At 51.1% G+C, this 19,131-nt stretch overlaps 1 long non-coding RNA gene across 1 annotated transcript; it reads right to left on the bottom strand.

The window, feature by feature from the left end:
* Nucleotides 1-879: 879 nt before the first annotated feature.
* On the bottom strand, nucleotides 880-9,905 carry LOC140394767 (uncharacterized). Its single transcript, XR_011935991.1, has 3 exons — nucleotides 9,874-9,905; nucleotides 7,236-7,445; nucleotides 880-1,109 (listed from the first exon to the last, which is right to left on the bottom strand). It is a non-coding gene; the product is annotated as an uncharacterized lncRNA (long non-coding RNA).
* Between the last annotated feature and the right edge of the window lie 9,226 nt (nucleotides 9,906-19,131).

The raw sequence follows: 19,131 nt of genomic DNA on the forward strand, positions 1-19,131 counted from the left end.
CCTCTGGAAAGGCCAGACAAGATTGATACCAGCAACCATCAGCATAACAAAACACCAGCCATCTGCATATTAATGAGCAATCCCCGGGAACAATGAGCAACATTTAGACACATAAAGCCAAACCAGACTCTTTGGCGCCAGCAGAAGCCTACACAATGGGAGGTGAACGACCACCTCAGGACCGCCCATCGATCAGGGAACCGCTACAGCATTGGAGAAAATTGAACCAAGTGATTGGGACAAAGTCCAATCACTTGGAACCAGGTACAGGGTCCGCCCCGAAAGGTGGGAAGCCCCTGGGGACTATAAGAATTAAGCCTAAGTTTAAATCGTTCTTCTTGACCGGGTCACTCAGCAACGCGAACCAACCCTTGACAGTGACCGGTCCAGCCGCCGCTGATATCCAGTAAGTCTTACTTCAATGCTCGCTATGAGATAGGCGTTCCTAGCTACCAATCTGTACCAGCTTCGAATCCCGCAGGCTCAGAACCCGAACGAAAGGCCATTTGTTTCCCTGACCTGGTGGGCCAGTTCCAAGTTAAGTATTGGCCTGTTAGTCGTAGAACTAGCTTAGACGTAGAATTTATACATGAGTAGTGATTACTGTGTATAATAAATGTGCTTTGATTTAAATCTTACTAAGCGGTGTATTGGATTATTGATCATTACTCGGACTTGAACCACGTGGCGGTATCATAAAGATATCTGGCGACTCAAGAGCAAAGGTGATAAAACAGAGCAATTAAACTAAGGCAAAAGTTAGCAACAGTTGCCACAATAGATGGAACCTTTATTATTTAGGCTTGATTCAACAACATTTCTGAAAGCATGATTCCAAATATTTATCAAGTTTACAGGGGGTATGACATATACCTCAATTCTTCTCACGTTAATAATATTGGAGTTGCGCTTAATACTGAATAAAGGACTTCCGGGTGCGGCTATGCAGAGCTAGGTCGCATGTTCGGTAGCTCCCGCTTGGAAGGGACTTTTGGGCTCTTCACAGGGCCCCCACGGCATTTGTTTGACATTTCCCGGTGTGGGAAGAAGACAGCAACATTCCCCCGACAGTGTCCCCCAGGAATGGTATGTCTCTTGGTTACCAGACCCTGCAGAAACAGTAAAAGATTTGGCTTTAACTGCAGGATAAACAAAGCCTCTTCCAGCATGCAGGCGGGGGAAGGGCAAGCTTAAAGCTGCAAGCTGACTTGAGGGCCTTTATTAAAGGTGAATTCTAGCAGCAGAGAGAACAACTGTGAAAAGATCTACCAAGGCCATTGAAGAAGCGGGGACGAGGCTTTCGGTGGCGGCCATGGAGTAGGTCGTGCATCCGGCAGCTCCCGTCTGGAACGGACTCTCAGACCTTTTTCAGGAGTTTCCACAGACTTTTTGGGGCAGATTGGTGAACCGAACACTGCCAAAAGGATTCCCTCTCGAGACTTCCGGTTGCGGTTATGCGGAGCTAAGTCGCACATTCGGCGGCTCCCACAAAAACTGACTTTTGGGCTCTTTTCAGGGCCCCCAAGGGCACTTTTTCGTTGTTTCCCGGTGTGGGAAGGAGTTAATAATAGCTCCCCGTCAGTATATGGCTTTGACTAGGAGCGGGGGGACAAAAAAGGTGGTGGTGGACCAGAAGAAGGGAGGGAAGAAGGACAAAATGGTGGCGGGCAGAGACCAGGCAGCGTGGAGGCAGTGGGCGGAGGTGCAACAGGAGGGTATCCAGCGCTGCCTCAGAGAGATTAAAACAGACCTGCTAGAGCCGATGAAGGCTTCTATTGATAAGCTGCTGGAGACACAGACGGCCCAGGGGTGACGATCCGAGAGGCTCGACAAAAGATCTCTGACAATGTGGATGAGATCTTAGGCCTGGCAGTAAAGGTGGAGGCGCACGAGGCACTCCACAAGAAATGGCAGGAGCGGTTCGAGGAGATGGAGAATCGGTCGAGGCGGAAGAATCTGTGGATTCGGGGCCTCCCGGAGGGGCCGGGCGTGGGGGCCTATGTGGTCACCATGTTGAACTCGCTGATGGGAGTGGGGTCCTTCCAGGGGCCCCTGGAGCTGGAAGGGGCCCATAGAGTGATGGCGAGGAGGCCTAAGGCTAACGAGCCTCCGCGGGCGGTGCTGGTGCGGTTCCATCGGTTCGTCGATCGGAAGTGTGTGCTCAGGTGGGCCGAGGAGCAGCAGGTGGGAGAACGCGGAGGTTCGGATATATCAGGACTGGAGTGCGGAGGTGGCAAAGAGGAGGGTCGGGTACAATCGAGCAAAGGCGGTGCTGCACAGGAAGGGGGTGAAGTTTGGCATGTTGCAGCCGGCGCGACTGTGGGTTACCTACAAGGACCGGCACCATTATTTTGAGTCTCCGGAGGAGGCGTGGGCCTTTGTTCAGGCCGAGAAGCTGGACACAGACTGAGGGTCGGGATGGGCGATTGGGGACTGCGGTGGATATGTTATGCCTATTTTTGGTTCGGGGGGGGGGGGTGGCCTTTGCATTGTTTTTGGTTTCTTTTTCTCTGTGTTTTTCTCTTTCGGGTTGGGGAGGGTGGATGGGGCGGGTTGGGCACTGTTTTGGTTGGTGGCGGGGCCTGGTAGGTGGATAGCGCGGGCTTTTTTCCCACGCCGAAGACTGGGGGGGGGGGCGGGGAAGCGAGGATTGTTTCCCGCGCTTAGAACGGAGGGGGGAGGGGGAGAGCCTGTGGATGGGGAGCGGGAGAGGAGGGTGTGCCACACAATGGGAGGAGTCGAAGGGGAGGCGGGAGTGGCCGGGGTCAGCAGGAGTCAGCTGGCTTGCGGAAGTGCAGTGGGGGGAGTAAACCAGCTAGGATGGGTCCTAGCCAGGGAGGGGTGGGGGGGTGGAATCGAGTTGCTGCTGCTAAGGTCAAGGAGGAGCTGGAGCGAGTGGGGGGGGGGTCGAGACGGGGGTATGCCACTGTGGGGAACGGGCCGGGTGTGGGGTGCTGGTGCATGGCTGGCCGAGGAGGGGTCATGGCTAGTCGGCAGGGGAGGGGGGTGGGTAACCCCCTGATCCAGCTGATAACCTGGAATGTAAGGGGACTGAATGGGCCGGTTAAGCGGGCCCGCATGTTCGCGCACCTGAAGGGGCTCAAGGCAGATATAGTTATGCTCCAGGAGACACACCTGAAGGTGGCAGACCAGGTAAGACTGAGGAAAGGGTGGGTAGGTCAGGTGTTTCACTCAGGGCTAGATGCCAAAAGTCGAGGGGTGGCGATCTTGGTGGGAAAGAAGGTGTCATTCGAGGCGTCGAGCATTGTGGCAGATAATGGCGGTAGGTACATAATGGTAAGTGGTAAGTTGCAGGGAGAGAGGGTGGTACTGGTCAATGTGTATGCTCCAAACTGGGACGATGCGGGTTTTATGCGGCGTATGTTGGGTCGGATCCCAGTCTTGGAAGTGGGGGGCCTGATAATGGGGGGAGACTTTAACACGGTGTTGGATCCGGCACTGGATCGCTCCAGGTCTAGTACGGGTAGGAAGCCGGCGGCGGCTAGAGTGTTGAGGGGATTTATGGACCAAATGGGAGGGGTGGACCCTTGGTGATTTGCAAGGCCGGGGTCTAGGGAATTTTCATTCTTCTCACATGTCCATAAGGCTTATTCTCGAATCGATTTTTTCATTTTGAGTAGGGCGCTGATAGCGAGAGTAGATACCGAGTATTCGGCAATAGCCATTTCGGACCATGCCCCACATTGGGTGGACTTGGAGATGGGGGAGGAGAGGGACCAGCGCCCGCTGTGGCGCTTGGAGGTGGGGCTGTTGGCGGACGAGGAGGTGAGCAAGCAGGTCCGAGGAAGTATAGAGAGGTACTTGGAGACCAACGGGGAGGTCCGAGTGGGGATGGTATGGGAGGCACTGAAGGCGGTGGTGAGGGGAGAGCTGATCTCCATTAGGGCCCACAAGGAACGGAGGGAGCGGGGGGAGAGGGAGAGGCTGGTGGGGGAGATGGTGAGGGTAGACAGGAGGTATGCAGAAGAGCCTGAGGAAGGATTGTTGAGGAAGAGGCACAGCCTCCAGGCCGAATTTGACCTGGTGACTACCAGGAAGGCGGAGGTGCAGTGGAGGAAGGCCCCGGGGACGGTCTACGAGTATGGGGAAAAGGCAAGCCGGATGCTGGCGCATCAGCTTCGGAAGCGGGACGCAGTTAGGGAGATCGGAGGAGTTAAGGACAGGGGAGGGAGCGGGTGCGGAGTGGGGTTGGCATCAATGGGATCTTCAGGGACTTCTACGAGGAATTGTACCGATCCGAGCCCCCACGGGAGGAGGGAGGGATGGGCTGTTTCCTGGACCAATTGAGGTTTCCAAAGGTGGAAGAGGGACTGGTGGCGGGACTGGGGGCCCCGATTGGGCTAGAGGAGCTGATCAAAGGGATAGGAAGCGTGCAGGCGGGGAAGGCACCGAGGCCGGACGGTTTCCCGGTCGAGTTCTATAGAAAATATATGGACCTGTTGGGCCCGGTTAGTTAGGACCTTTAATGAGGCAAGGGAGGGGGGGGCTTTACCCCCAACGATGTCCCGGGCACTGATCTCTTTGATCCTGAAGCGGTACAAGGATCCCCTGCAATGTGGGTCTTACAGACCGATTTCCTTGCTAAATGTAGATGCCAAGGTGCTGGCGAAGGTCTTAGCCACGAGGATTGAGGATTGTGTGCCGCAGATCATCCATGAAGACCTGACGGGGTTTGTGAAGGGGAGACAGTTGAACGCGAATGTGCGGAGGCTTTTGAACGTTATCATGATGCCGGCGAGGGAGGGGGAGGCGGAGATAGTGGTGGCGATGGACGCTGAGAAAGCCTTCGATAGGGTAGAGTGGGGGTACCTGTGGGAGGTGCTGAAGAGGTTCGGGTTTGGGGAGGGGTTTGTCAGGTGGGTTAGGCTGTTGTATGAGGTCCCGATGGCGAGTGTGGCCACAAATAGGAGGAGGTCCGAGTACTTTTGGTTGCACCATGGGACGGGACAGGGGTGTCCCCTGTCCCCCCTACTCTTCGCACTGGCGATTGAACCCCTGGCTATGGCACTGAGAGTCGAGGAACTGGAGGGGGTTGGTGCGGGGTGAGGAGAAGCATAGCGTGTCGCTTTATGCGGACGACCTGTTGCTGTATGTGGCGGACCCGGTGGGAGGAATGCCAGAGGTAATGAGGATCCTTAGGGAATTCGGGGACTTTTCGGGGTACAAGCTCAATATGGGGAAGAGCGAGCTGTTCATAGTTCAGCTCGGGGACCAGGAGAGGGGGATTGGCGAGTTCCCACTAAAAAGGGCGAGAGGAGCTTCAGATATTTGGGGGTCCAGGTGGCCAGGAGCTGGGGGGCCCTGCATCGGCTTAACTTTACAAGGCTGGTGGAGCAAATGGAGGAGGAGTTCAAGAGGTGGGACGCGCTGCCGCTGTCCTTGGCGGGTATGGTGCAGTCAATCAAAATGACGGTGCTCCCAAGGTTTTTGTTCCTGTTCCAGTGCCTCCCCGTGTTTATCCCGAAGGCTTTTTTCAGGCGGGTTAACAGGAGTATAATGGGGTTTGTGTGGGCGCGAGGGACTCCGAGGGTGTTCCTGGAGCGGAGTAGAGATAGGGGGGCTGGCGCTGCCCAACCTCTGTGGGTACTACTGGGCCGCCAATGCGACGATGGTGCGCAAGTGGGTGATGGAGGGGGAGGGGGCTGCATGGAAGAGGCTGGAGACGGCGTCCTGTGTGGGTACGAGTCTGGGGGCGCTGGCAACGGCGCCGCCGCCGCTCCCTCCAAGGAGGTATACCACGTGCCCAGTGGTGGTGGCGGCCCTCAAAATTTGGGGGCAGTGGAGGCGGCATAGGGGGGAAGTTGGGCCTCGGCTTGGACCCCATTACGGGGGAACCACCGGTTCGCCCCAGGAAGAACAGGTGGAGGGTTTTCGGGGTGGCACAGGGTAGGGATACGAAAGTTGGGGGACCTGTTTGTGGACGGGAAGTTCGCGAGCTTGGGTGAGCTGGAGGAGAAATACGGGCTCCCCTGGGGAACACCTTCAGGTACTTACAGGTAAGGGCGTTTGCCAGACGGCAGGTGGTGGAATTCCCGCAGCTACTGCCACACACAGGACAGGGTGCTCTCGGGGGGGTGGGTGGGAGTGGGGAAGATCTCGGAAACTTACCAGGTGATGCAGGAGGAGGAGGCCTCGGTGGTGGAGTTGAAAGGTAAGAGGGAGGAGGAGTTGGGAGAGGAGATCGAAGAGGGGGCGTGGGCAGATGCCCTAGGGAGGGTGAATTCTTCCTCTTCGTGCGCGAGGCTCAGCCTCATACAGTTTAAGGTGCTGCACAGGGCACACATGACCAGGACAAGGATGAGCCGGTTCTTTGGGGGTGAGGACAGGTGTGTTAGGTGCTCAGGGAGCCCAGCAAATCACACCCATATGTTGTGGACATGCCCAGCGCTGGAGGAATTTTGGAAGGGCGTAGCGAGGACGGTGTCGAGGGTGGTAGGCTCCAGGGTCAGACCGGGCTGGGGGCTCGCAATATTTGGGGTGGCAGAGGAGCCGGGAGTGCAGGAGGCGAAAGAGGCCGGAATTCTGGCCTTTGCGTCCCTGGTAGCCCGGCGAAGGATTCTCCTTCAGTGGAAAGATGCGAGGCTCCCAAGCGTGGAATCCTGGATCAGCGATATGGTAGGGTTCATTAAATTGGAGAGGGTGAAATTCGCCTTGAGAGTGTCGGTACAAGGGTTCTTTAGGCGGTGGCAACTGCTCTTAGACTTTCAGGCAGAACAATAGACATTGGTCAATGGCAGCAGCAGCTCGCGGGGGTGGGGGGGGGGGTGGTTTACTTTATTTTTGTTTATGTTATTTACACTGGAGGGTCTGAGGGGGTGTATATACTTGTGTTAAGTCGGAGTGTTAATGTGAATTTATTATTTATGTACGGGGGGAGGGGTTTGGGGGGTTGCTTTTTTAGATTGTGTTTTGTACTTAACTCTGTTGGGTTCTTTTTTCTTTCTCATTTTGTTATTGATATATTATGAAAACCTTTAATAAAAATTTTTTAAATTTTTAAAAAAAAATACTGAATAAAGATTTTATTGTCCACTGCCACTCTTTGTAGCCTGATCAAGAATCACTCAATTAACTCTGGTAAGTTGATGAGAGGATATTTTTACATTTTGGGACATGAAATGGAAGGAGGCTTCAATTGTCTTTTTGATACTTGATCTTTCTCATCTACCGATGCATTCCGACTTGATCATGAAAGTAAGGCTTTAAGATAGTACCTGTAGTTGAAAAGGATGTGACGTTCCTCAGTGCTAGATATAATCTTTGAAGAAGCTGAGATGATGCCTGGATCTTTTGACTGGTAAATTAGATGCAGTTAAAGGTACGAACATTCTGACTGAGACCATTCCAGTTTGGCCTGCCGCATTGCTAAAATTTGTGCTTGGTATTCGTTTCAAGGACCCTTTTGTCTTCAATATGTCTTACTCCTTGATGTAAAGTAATCAAAGGACTTCTTTTACTGAATCACAAAAATGTACAGATATACAAGTGTGCCAAACATTCATCTGCATCCAGTCATAGTTAAAGTTAAATATTCCACTCACCTGCCAAGTCTCGCTTACTTTCATCTAACCCATTTCTAAGGGACTGAAAGAAAACACTCTTATTCATTTGCAATCTATCTCATTGGATTTGTCTGACATTGGTAACTGTGCTGAGAGACTAGAATCCTTGGCTTCTTTTTCAAAAGCTGCATTGTTACTTGACCATTTTAAGATGTTCCTTGCTCTCTTTTTTTCTCTGGAAATTTCCAAATTCATATTGACTTATCAGTCATCTTCCACCTCTACTAACGGCTAATATGTAGTGCTCCAAACTACATTAATTCAGCTCAGTCAGTATAATGTTGCATGCATGAGCAGATCTCACATGGCTCGTGGAAATTCAGGTGGGAATGTTGTTTTGGAATGCCATATCGCATCATGTACAATACTGCTATTAAAGTGCTGCCGCCCTTCCTCTGAGCTAACTGAGCCTTTATAACAACAAAATCCAATTACTGGAAATGCTTGGGAAAGATTGCTGTGGAAAGGGATGTTTGCAGGTTACAAATGATTCCAAACAGGAACTCAGCATGATGTACCTTCCCTTTTCCATTCTTTTGACACTTTGAAGTGTGACATCTGAAGCAACAATACCTTTGGATAGATAGACAAGCACAAGTGCATTATCCAAAATCCGGCTGTTGGAAAACTGGAATTGTATGTAAACCTGGCATTTTTCTCAGAACTGGGCGCTGCTCCCACACCAGTGATTCAACTATGTGTTTGTTTGTTCATTCATTCATTTCCATTACACACATACTTCCATGCATGACCCGCCACAAAGAGAATGGTTTCAATAGACTCCCATGGCCATTATAATGTTGTATAATTTGTTTTGAGTTTAAGGACAGCTATGCTTCTTCAGTGCTTCTCAGTGAGAGGTCTTTATTGAACTGCTCAGCGTAACGGCTTCCAGAGAGACAGCCTCCTGGCCCAGTGACATGACTACAGAAAGCCAGATGTCACATCAGACTGATTACATTTCAAAACCCAATCATCCCCCTTTTCATATCGAACAAAAGATCCAAACACCCCCTTTTCCTAGCGAACAGAAGACACATTTGCATGCACAATCCTGTGTGACTATGAGTTACCAATTACACACCCAATGTTCTCATGCATTAACAACTGTCTGTTTTATTAGGGGAAATGAAATACAATTGATTAAAAGGGATTATAACTATTCCAGACTTAAGATAAGGTGAAGTCGCCACAGTTCCAGATGACAAAAGATTGCTTTCCCCTTTGAGTGGGGGAGCTGACTGGTGGTGGTTTAACTTGAGGCCTACCACACCTCAGGCAAGGGGCAAGTTTGAGAAGGCGGGCCTTCATGAATGACGTCAGCCAGTACGGGAATTGAACTCGCGCTGATGGCTTCGCTCTGCGTCACGAACCAGCTGACTAGCCAGCTGAGCTAAACCAGCTAAAAGACACCACTATTGAAATGCTTAGGTAGACAATAAACTTTACACCAGTGAACCTTTATACTCTATGGGCCCATATCAGTTAGCATGAGTTGTCTGACGGGCTAATACTCCTCAGACCATCAAGGCCTTGGATACTTACTGTTAGAAGGACAGACAGTGTGTCAGATCAGAGTAAGTTGGCCTCTGGGAGTAAGGAGAGGACAGGTAGTGCCTGGCAAGGTGGATCCTGTACCTGGAAAGTGATAAACTGGAGTCTTCAGTGAACCAAGCTGTGCGAGATCTGATCAAATGAATTTCAGAGACAACACAAAGGTACCAGGAAGAAATAATGACCCTCAATTCCACAGTTGGCAACTCAAATGCAGATGAAGAAACTGAACCAGATGTACAAGCAGGCAAAACGGCAGGCCATCTGGCCTAACCAATCAGGTCCTCTAGACCACCTTCTCCCACCTGGGAGCCAACCCTCCTGTCCCCACCATGACGCCCCCACAAATCCTGGGCTTACGGCACTTAGAACCTGGAGATTGCCAGACAATTAGGTGGAGGTGGAACACCCTCATGAGTGAGGGGATAATTAAGTCCCACCTCCAACCATCCAAAGAGCATTAAATGGCTACAGGATTGCAGACATTGGCAGGGATGTCTTTACCTACATCTTACACAGCTCAAACCCGGTTTCAATCTCTGTAATCAGGTAGCCCTGCACGATTGTTTGTTCGACATCAGGTATGTAAGAAAAATTTCAAATCCCTAATTGCATGATCAATGATTCAGTACTCCATACTGGTAACAGTTGTGATTTTATTTAAGCAATAATTGAGACTTAATATATTGTGGGATCCAAGTAGTAGTTCAGAAAGTGCAATGGAGAATCAAGTTACCCATTATATCTGTGCTAACTGTCCTTTGGAAATATCCTAGCCAGTCCATGGCAGCATCTGTGGAGAGAAATGGACATGCCGTTTCAGTCTGATGAAAAGTACATCCAATTCCATAGGCTTGAACACAAATCTAGGCTGACAATCGTGCACTACTGAGGGAGTGTGGCACCATCAGGTGGACTATCTTTCAGATGAGATGTTAAAAGTCGAGACTGGATTTAATGGAGTCTGCCAGGATGGACAAAGTGGCAGGTGGACCCGTTCGGGGATGGCGTGAGTCCCATTCCCGCCAGAAAGGAAACTGACCTCCATTTGGTCAGCAACGGGGAATGGACCAATGTGGGGAACCCACCCGCTAGCTAATTAGTCTCATTATCGAGCCACTTAAAGGTCATTATCCCTGAGCACACCAGATTTAACTGTGGCTGAGGGATTCTCCCAAACTCATGCAAATTTCCCATGCTCTCCTGAAGGCCATTCTGTCAGTAGCCTCCCAGGGGTCGCTCTTTCGAAGGCAGTTAATGCCTGATCGAGGGACCTGGCATCGAGAGGGGAACACCTGCTAAGAGACACCTCCTGCTCTTTCATCCAGTCCACCGCGCCCCCCCCCCGCCAATTTCTCTGATGAGACCCTCCCCACGACCTCAACCCGCCCAACACTGTTCTCAAGGATCCACTGATGATCCTCAGCAAAGGCCTCAGTTGAATTATTGGCAACAGCCACTGAACCAAAGGCGCTATCTGTAATGTAGAGTTACTGGCCTCTGATTGGCCAGCAGCTCTCAGGGGTGGGATTTCTGATCAACTGAGGAATAAATTCTGTGGGAGACCCGTCACTCCCCACATTATCTGCTTAGACCTAAATAGGGTTGGGGTTCTCTTAGAGATAGCATGGCTCTCCCGCCGGTTCTCTCACCTGTGGGTTGAACCTGGATGATGAATTCGCCCCATCTGCTTTTGTAAATTATCTCATGACATTATTTTGAAGAAGAGCAAAGGGGTTCCTCCTGATGTCCTGGCCAATATGGATTCCCTCAACCGATATAACTAAAACAGGTGATCTGGTCATGATCACACTGCTGTTTCTGCGAGCTTGCTGTGTCCAAATGAGCTGCCACAATTTCTGTATTACAATAGTAACTATGCTTCAAAACTACTTACAAACATACGAATTAGGAGTAGGCCACTCAGCCCCTTGAACTTGCTCCGTCATTCAATAAGATGGCTGATCTTATTGTAACCTTACCCAACGTTCCTGCCAGCCCCTGATAACCTTTCTAGCTTGGCCTTAAGAATATTCAAAGACGCTGCTTCCACTGCATTTTGAGGAAAAGAATTCCAGAGACTCATGACCCTCAGAGAAAGGATTTTTCCTCATTTGTATCTTAAATGTGGGACCCCTTATTTTTAAAAAGTGCCCTCTAGTTCAAGATTCTCCGACAAGGGGTCTTAAAGGTTTTGATCAAGTCGTCTCTTACTCTTCTAAACTCTAATGGATACAAACCTAACCTCTCCAAACTTTCCCCTCACAGCAAATGATAACATTATATTAACTTTCCTCTCGCTGTACCCTTTGTGATTCATGCACTCGGGCACTCAGATCCCTCTGCACCTCAGAGCTCGGCAATCACTGACCGGTTCATTAAGATGATTTTTTATTTTCCTGCCAAAACAGACAATTTCACATTTGCCCACATTACGACGGCCGGTTTGAGCCTTCATTAGAGAATCAGGAAATGTGATTCTCTCGGAAGAGATGCGTTTCCCGATTTTCCACACACCTCGCCGGTGATGTCACAATGTTCACACCCACAAAGGGCAAGAACCTAATTTTAATGTTTATGAATATATTTGATTGTAATTACCCAGCCCCCTGCCAAATGACCCCCCTCACTGAGTATTCATACCATTCCGATGTGATATCTGGTTGGCGAGATTTACAAAGGTTTTGATAAACAAGATTCAGTCGAGAGGATCCCTCCCCGGGGTCACAAAGTTAAGTATAGCCCCCCAGGGAGAGGGATATGACTGGGCAGTGCCCCTTAGCACATGCTGGTAGTGCCAACCTGTGCCAAAGGGGCAGCACTATAGGGCAGTGCCAGGGACAGTCCCTCTTGGGAGCCACATGGGGTCGGGGGGGGGGGGGGGGGGGTACTGTTATGTGTGGTGAGTGCCAAGGTCATTAAGGAGGGAAGCTGCAGGCACAGGATGGGGGAGCCGCCAGTGAGTACGGAACTTGAAGGCACTGTGGGGGGAGCGGAAACTAATGGAGGGGGAACAGCGGCAAAACCTCTGCAGTGGGGGGCGGGGGTGAGGAGAGCCCCGATGATTGTGTGGATGCTCAATGGTGGGGGGAGTTGATCTTTGGTTCCTAACAGAATCTGTGGATCCGGCAAGCAATCTCTGGCCTGCCAGACTTATATCATAGCCCCACCCACTGATTAAGACTCAAGATCTGGAGTGAAAACTGGGCCATGCAACTGGAGGGCTACATGCCAGTTTTCAGTTAGAGCCTTAACCGTGGGCAGCACGGTAGCATTGTGGATAGCACCATTGCTTCACAGCTCCAGGGTCCCAGGTTCGATTCCGGCTTGGGTCACTGTCTGTGCGGAGTCTGCACGTCCTCCCCGTGTCTGCGTGGGTTTCCTCCGGGTGCTCCGGTTTCCTCCCACAGTCCAAAGATGTGCAGGTTAGGTGAATTGGCCAATGATAAATTGCCCTTAATGTCCAAAATTGCCCTTGGTGTTGGGTGGAGGTGTTGAGTTTGGGTAGGGTGCTCTTTCCAGGAGCCGGTGCAGACTCAAAGGGCCGAATGGCCTCCTTCTGCACTGCAAATTCGATGATAATCTATGATTAATCTAGGACAAAGGTTCGGCACAACATCGTGGGCCGAAGGGCCTGTTCTGTGCTGTATGTTCTATGTTCTATGTTCTTAACCTATCTGTCCCTTTTAGCCTCCTTACATCCTGTTCACAATTTGCTTTCCTACCTATCTTTGTATCTTCAGCAAATTTAGCAACCATACCATCAGTCCCTTCACCCAAATTATAGCATTGTAGAATCTCTACAGTGCTGAGGAAGGCCATTCACCCCATCGAGTCTGCACCGATCCTCGGAAAGAGTATCCTACCTCGGTCCACACCCCGACCTTATCCCCGTAATCCCACACAATCACTTTTGACATCAAGGGACAATTTAGCGTGGCCAATCCGAAGCAGGCACTCCCAGTACAGACTTTAGAGTTGTTGTGTTGGAGAATGGCTGCTGCTGTTGCTGCTCTCTCTCTCGCTCTGTGTTGCTGCTGCTCAGTTTGCTGCCTGATCCCAGGGTTTGTTGCTGCTGAGCTGACTGGAAGGAGGTGAGGAAGGAAGGAGAGGAAGACAAGAAGGCGACTCCAACACCAAGGTGGGAGCAGAGCTCTTTGGGCTGCTTGTTTACTGGGCCCCTCCCGAGCTGAGGGCCCTGCCCAACCCGGTTCTCCCAATTAACATCAGCCTTCAGCAAGGACGAAGCCTTCCTTCTTCCATCAGATGTGCTTGTTCCAGGACTGGGGATCCAGTGGACAGTGTGTTTGCTGAGCCCCTCTCGGGCTGAAGACACCAGACACCAGCAGCATCTTTTGGCAGGGAGGAAGTCGGATTCCATCGGTGTGGCCGTTCCAGGGTCGGAGCACGGTCATTTGTTTTTGCTGAGCCCTACTTGGGCTGAAGACCTCGCAAACCTACACCTACTTACATCAGTGTGGTCGTCCTAGGGTTGGAGCACAGGCTGTGTTTTTGCTGAGCCCCCTTGCGGGCTGAAGATCTGCTTATGGTCAACTATCCTCCCATCCTCCAGCTTCACAGGAGTCTCCCACCTCAGGCTCCAATCCAACCACGGAGCCCAACTCTCCTGTGCTGCAATCCTCCTCCCGCCGTGTTCCTTGCTGTCTCTTCTCTTCCCTTCCTTCCCTTGTTCCTTCGCATATCTTTCTGGTGGTATATTGTTCCACCTCGCTCTTCCCTTGGCAGTCCAGAGTCACCTATGCGGGTCCTCTTCAGCTCCAATGCTCCCACAATCCCGCCACCTTTCAGGTTGCTAACCCGGAAACTGAGGGTTAAGTGCTAAGCTGTCGAGGGAAGGGGGGGTCGATTTGAGGATGAAGGTTTCCTCAGCACAAGCCGTCCACCTGTAAGCGGCACCACTCCTTGGAGGTGGGAGGGGATAAGAACATCATGACTCCCCCCACCCCCCAGGTGCGGAGAGGGTGGTGCCCCGACCTCTGCTCCTCAATGTCACACCTTGCCCCTGCAAGAAGATGGAAAGAGCTATCGCAGTCCCACCGAGCAGGACGCCTCGGGCTCGTTCCACCGGGTGCAATTTTGCACCTAGGAGGCGTTCATTTTCACGACGCCAGAGGTCTGCAGTAGCGCCCTGACCTCAGGCCCCAGCCTCCGAAGCCGTGCTTCCATCAGCATTGCAGAGCTTTTCCAGAATTATTCCTGGATCTGGCTAGTGACCGGGCGTCACAAGAGGAGCGGGGGTCTGAGCCACCACCTCCCTCTGACCCAGCTCCCCGAGAGGAGCCTGCGAAGAGCCCGTCTGCCAATGATCCGGGGGGTTGGGGTCAAGCCAGACCCAGGGATGGTTGGTGGGTCCGTGCCGTCCGCCACACTCAATGTGGCAAGGGACTCGGTCCCAGAAAGCTGCCTGGAGGACAGCTGCTCAGTGGGGGGCACGGGGTTGATTTTCAGTCCACCTGTAGTGAGGCAGTGGACACAATTGTGCTAGACTACCGAGTAGCCCTCGACCTGTGGTGACATGGCGCTGCTCATTGTCTTCCCGCACCTACGTTAAAGAGGCTGAAGCGACTGAGCAGTGCTGGCTGAAATCTTTCCTCGCCGGACTCCAGTGGGAGAGGAGGGGCACGCACTCCTCTGCTCCCTCCGAGCACTAAAAAGATGACTGTGAAGGTGGCACTTTACTGCTGACATGGAGGTGACCATAGCAAGCCTCAACATCAACAGCAGTAGGGACACGCTCGACAGATTCCAGAACTTCTCGGTCCTCCGGAACGGAAAGTATGCGGCGTGCTTCCTGCAAGAAACCCACACCGCTCCGGGAGACGAAGCCACGTGGCTCCTGGAGGGGCGAGGAGGGGTGTCTACATGAGTCACCTAACCTGACGTTTAGGCGGGTTGGCTATCTTATTGGCCCCACATTTTCAGCCGGAGACCTTGGGGGTCAAGGAGCCAGTGCCAGACCGGTTGCTGCACCTGACGGTCCACGAGGGCGGCGAGGTACTTCACTTTGTGAATGTCTACGCTCCCCAGGCTGGCCAGGAGCAGACGGCTTTCTTCGAGCAAGTGTTCACTCATCTTGACACCGCCGCCGCGGCTGAGTGCATCATCCCAAGGAGGAAACATGCGAAGGGGAGGTCAAGGCACCCATGGCTGACGAGGGAAGTCAAGAATAGCATTAAAGCAAAAGAAAAATAATTCAAAGTGGAATTAATGGATTAATGGGAAACCAGAGGATTGGGAAGCCTTTAAAAGCGAGCAGAGGACAATTAAAAAGGCAATGAGGGAGGAGAAGATAAAATATGACTGCAAGCTGGCTAGTAATATAAAAGAAGATAGGAAGTGTTTTTTTCAATACATAAAAGGTAAGAGAGAGGCAAAAATAGACATTGGGCCACTGGAAAATGTGACTGGAGAGTTATAATAGGAAACAAAGAAATGGCAGAGGAACTGAATAGTTACCTTGCATCAGTATTCACAATGGAAGACACCAGTGGGATGCCAGAGCTCTAAGAGTATCAGGGGGCACAGGTAAGTGTAGTGGCCATCACTAAGGAAAAGGTTCTGGGGAAACTGAAAGATCTGAAGGTGGATAAATCACCTGGGCCGGATGGACTACACCCCAGGGTTCTAAAAGCTGAGGAGATTGTGGAGGCATTAGTGGTGATCTTTCAGGAATCACTGGAGGCAGGGAGGGTCCCAGAGGACTGGAAAGTGGCTAATGTAACACCGCTCTTTCAGAAGGGAAGGAGGCAGAAGACGGGAAATTATAGGCTGGTTAGCCTGACTTCGGTCAATGGTTTTAGAGTCCAGTATTAAAGATGAGAATGCGGAGTACTTGGAAGTGCATGATAAAATAGGACTGAGTCAGCACGGCTTCGTCAAGGGGAGATCCTGTCTGACAAATCTGGGGCAGCACGGTGGCACAGTGGTAGCACTGCTGCCTCACGGCACCGAGGTCCCAGGTTCGATCCCGGCCCTGGGTCACTGTCCGTGTGGAGTTTGCACATTCTCCCCGTGTCTGCATGGGTTTCGACCCCACAACCCAAAGATGTGCAGGGTAGGTTGATTGGCCACACTAAATTGCCCCTTAATTGAAAGAAAATGAATTGGGTACTCTAAATTTTTTTTTTTTAAGTCTGACAAATCCGTTAAGAGTTCTTTGAGGAGGTAACAAGGAGGTTAGACAAAGGAGAACCAGTGGACGTGATTTATTTAGATTTCCAGAAGGCCTCTGACAAGGTGCCGCATAGGAGACTGTTAAATAAGATAAGAGCCCATGGTGTTAAGGATAAGATCCTGGCATGGATAGAGGATTGGCTGACTGGCAGAAGGCCGAGAGTGGGGATAAAGGGGTCTTTTTCAGGATGGCAGCTGGTGACTAGTGGTGTGCCTCAGGGGTCTGTGCTGGGATCACAACTCTTCACAATATACAATAATGATCTGGGAGAAGGAACTGAAGGCACTGTTGCTCAGTTTTCAGATGGTACAAAGATCTGTAGAGGGACAGGTAGCTTTGAGGAAGCAGTGGGGCTGCAGAAGGAGTTGGACAGGCTAAGAGAGTGGGCAAAGAAGTGGTAGATTGAATACAATGAGGAAAAGTGTGAGGTTATGCACTTTGGAAGGAGGAATTTAGGCATAGACTATTTTCTAAATGGGGAAATGCTTAGGAAATCAGAAGCACAAAGGGGCTTGGGAGTGCTTTTTCAAGATTCTCTTAAGGTTAACGTGCAGGTTCAGTCGCAGTTAGGAAGGCAAATGCAATGTTAGCATTCATGTCGAGAGGGCTAGAATACAAGGCCAGGGATGTACTTCTTGATATATTATCTTAATTGGATTAACACAGACTGCAACTCGATGCAGTATCACTTGAAAACAGGCTTCCAACGCTGTAGATGGTTCAACACTGTTTTATTGAACTTGCTGAGTAATGCACATAGTTCGCTGTGAGTCGACACTCTATCAATCTAAGCTTGGTCTGGCTTGCCCAGACTTGCCCTGTGCCACCTGTAGTCGGTGCTGACTGTACATTGCACCCTGACTGCTGCTACAGCTATCACCAGTACGAAGAGGCCGAGCCTTCCTGCCCCGTGTGTTTTATACTGGTAATGTACCCTGTAGTGTCCTGCCTGGTGATTGGTTGTTCTGTATTCTGTGTGGTGATTGGTTCCTGTGTGTGTCCATCACTGCCTGTCTGTATCTCATTATGAACATGGGTGCATATTATGACATCTCCCCTTTTTAAATAAATTTTGGATGCTTGTGGCTGTGTGCTTGTATTTACATGTGTGACTTATGTGCAAAATGGTGAGTGAGTGAACATATATACATGGGAAGGTGTCTATCGTGCATATACAGAACAAGGCGAACAAAATTTACACAGTTAAAGTCGATAAGTCCAGTCTTTGTGGTGGGCGGCGGATTTGTGTCGACCGCCTCAGAGGTGGCCGCCGGCGTCTCGACAGGCGGGATTGCTGCCAGATAGGCGGGCTCCTAGTTTGAAATGTATGGTAGTCGCCACTAACTGTATTAGATGTATATTAGATGTAGTCCAGTAAGACTTCTGTACTAGAGGTACATGGGTAAATCCCTGCCTGCTGAGGATGGCGTATAAATGTGTGTGCCTGTTGTAGAACAACAGCTGGGGCTGATCAACCTCCCTCAGGCAGTTTGATGCGAACAACATCTTCTGGAGCCAACACAGGCAAATCAGTGGCATGAGCATCATATGTGATCTTCTGCTGGTCCCTGAGTCGCTGCACTTTTCTTAGCACCGGGAGGTGATCAAGGTCTGGAAGTGGATGGCTGGAATGGTTGTCCGCAGGTTGCGATTCATGAGTAGTTGAGCCGGAGACAGACCAGTCGACAGGGGGGTTGCCCTGTATGCCAACAGTGCAAGGTTGAAATCAGATGCAGAGTCTGCAACCTTGCGGAGCAGCTGCTTGACAATGTGGACCCCTTTTTCCACCTTCCCGTTTGACTGCGGGTAGTGGGGAATGGATGTGACATGTTTGAAGTGGTAGGATTGTGCAAAGTTGGACCATTCTTGGCTGTGGAAACATGGACCGTTGTCACTGTGAGTGGTATACTGTGCCTGGCAAAAGTCTCCTTGCAGGCCTTTGATGACTGATTTTGACGTGAGGTCCGACAGCTTCACACCGTCTGGGTAGTTCAAAAAGTAATCGATCAGAAGTACATAGTCACGCCCATTTGCGTGAAAGAGGTCTATTCCCACCTTGGACCACGGAGAGGTCTCGAGCTCATGTTGTTGGAGCGTCTCCTTGGGCTGAGATGATTGGAATCTCTGGCACGTGGTGCAATTGAGGACCATATTGGAGATGTCCTGGCTGATCCCAGACCAGTAAACTGCCTGTCGAGCTCTGCGTTGGCATTTCTCAACTCCAAGGTGACCCTCATGGATCTGCTTGAGCACCATGCCCTGCATGCTGTGGGGGATAACAATTCGATCCAGTTTCAGAATGATCCCTTCAACAACCGTCAAATCGTCCTTGACATTAAAAAACTGGGGGCATTGCCCCTTGCGCCACCCATTTGCGAGGTGGTGCATTACCCTTTGCAGCAGAGGGTCTTTGGCAGTTTCTGCTTGTATCTGGACGACACGTTCATCAGTGGCCGGGAAGTTGCTGGCGCACATCTGCACCTGTGTCTCGATTTGGCGAATGAAGTCTACATGTTCGCAGGGCGTGGTGATGGATCTGGATAGGGCATTCGCGATTATCAGCTCCTTGCCCGGTGTGTAGACGAGGTCGAAATCATATAGGCGGAGTCGCAGGAGAATGCGCTGTAGCCGGGGCGTCATGTCGTTTAAGTCCTTCTGGATGATGTGGACTAAGAGTCTGTGGTCTGTTTCCACCGTCAACTTTGGCAGCCCGTATACATAATCGTGGAATTTAACGATTCCTGTTAGGAGACTTCTCAATCTGTGGGTACCTTTGCTCGATCGGAGTCATGGCCCTAG

Source organism: Scyliorhinus torazame, chromosome 18, assembly GCF_047496885.1.
Source record: "Scyliorhinus torazame isolate Kashiwa2021f chromosome 18, sScyTor2.1, whole genome shotgun sequence".
In the NCBI taxonomy this organism is placed as follows: Eukaryota; Metazoa; Chordata; class Chondrichthyes; order Carcharhiniformes; family Scyliorhinidae; genus Scyliorhinus; species Scyliorhinus torazame.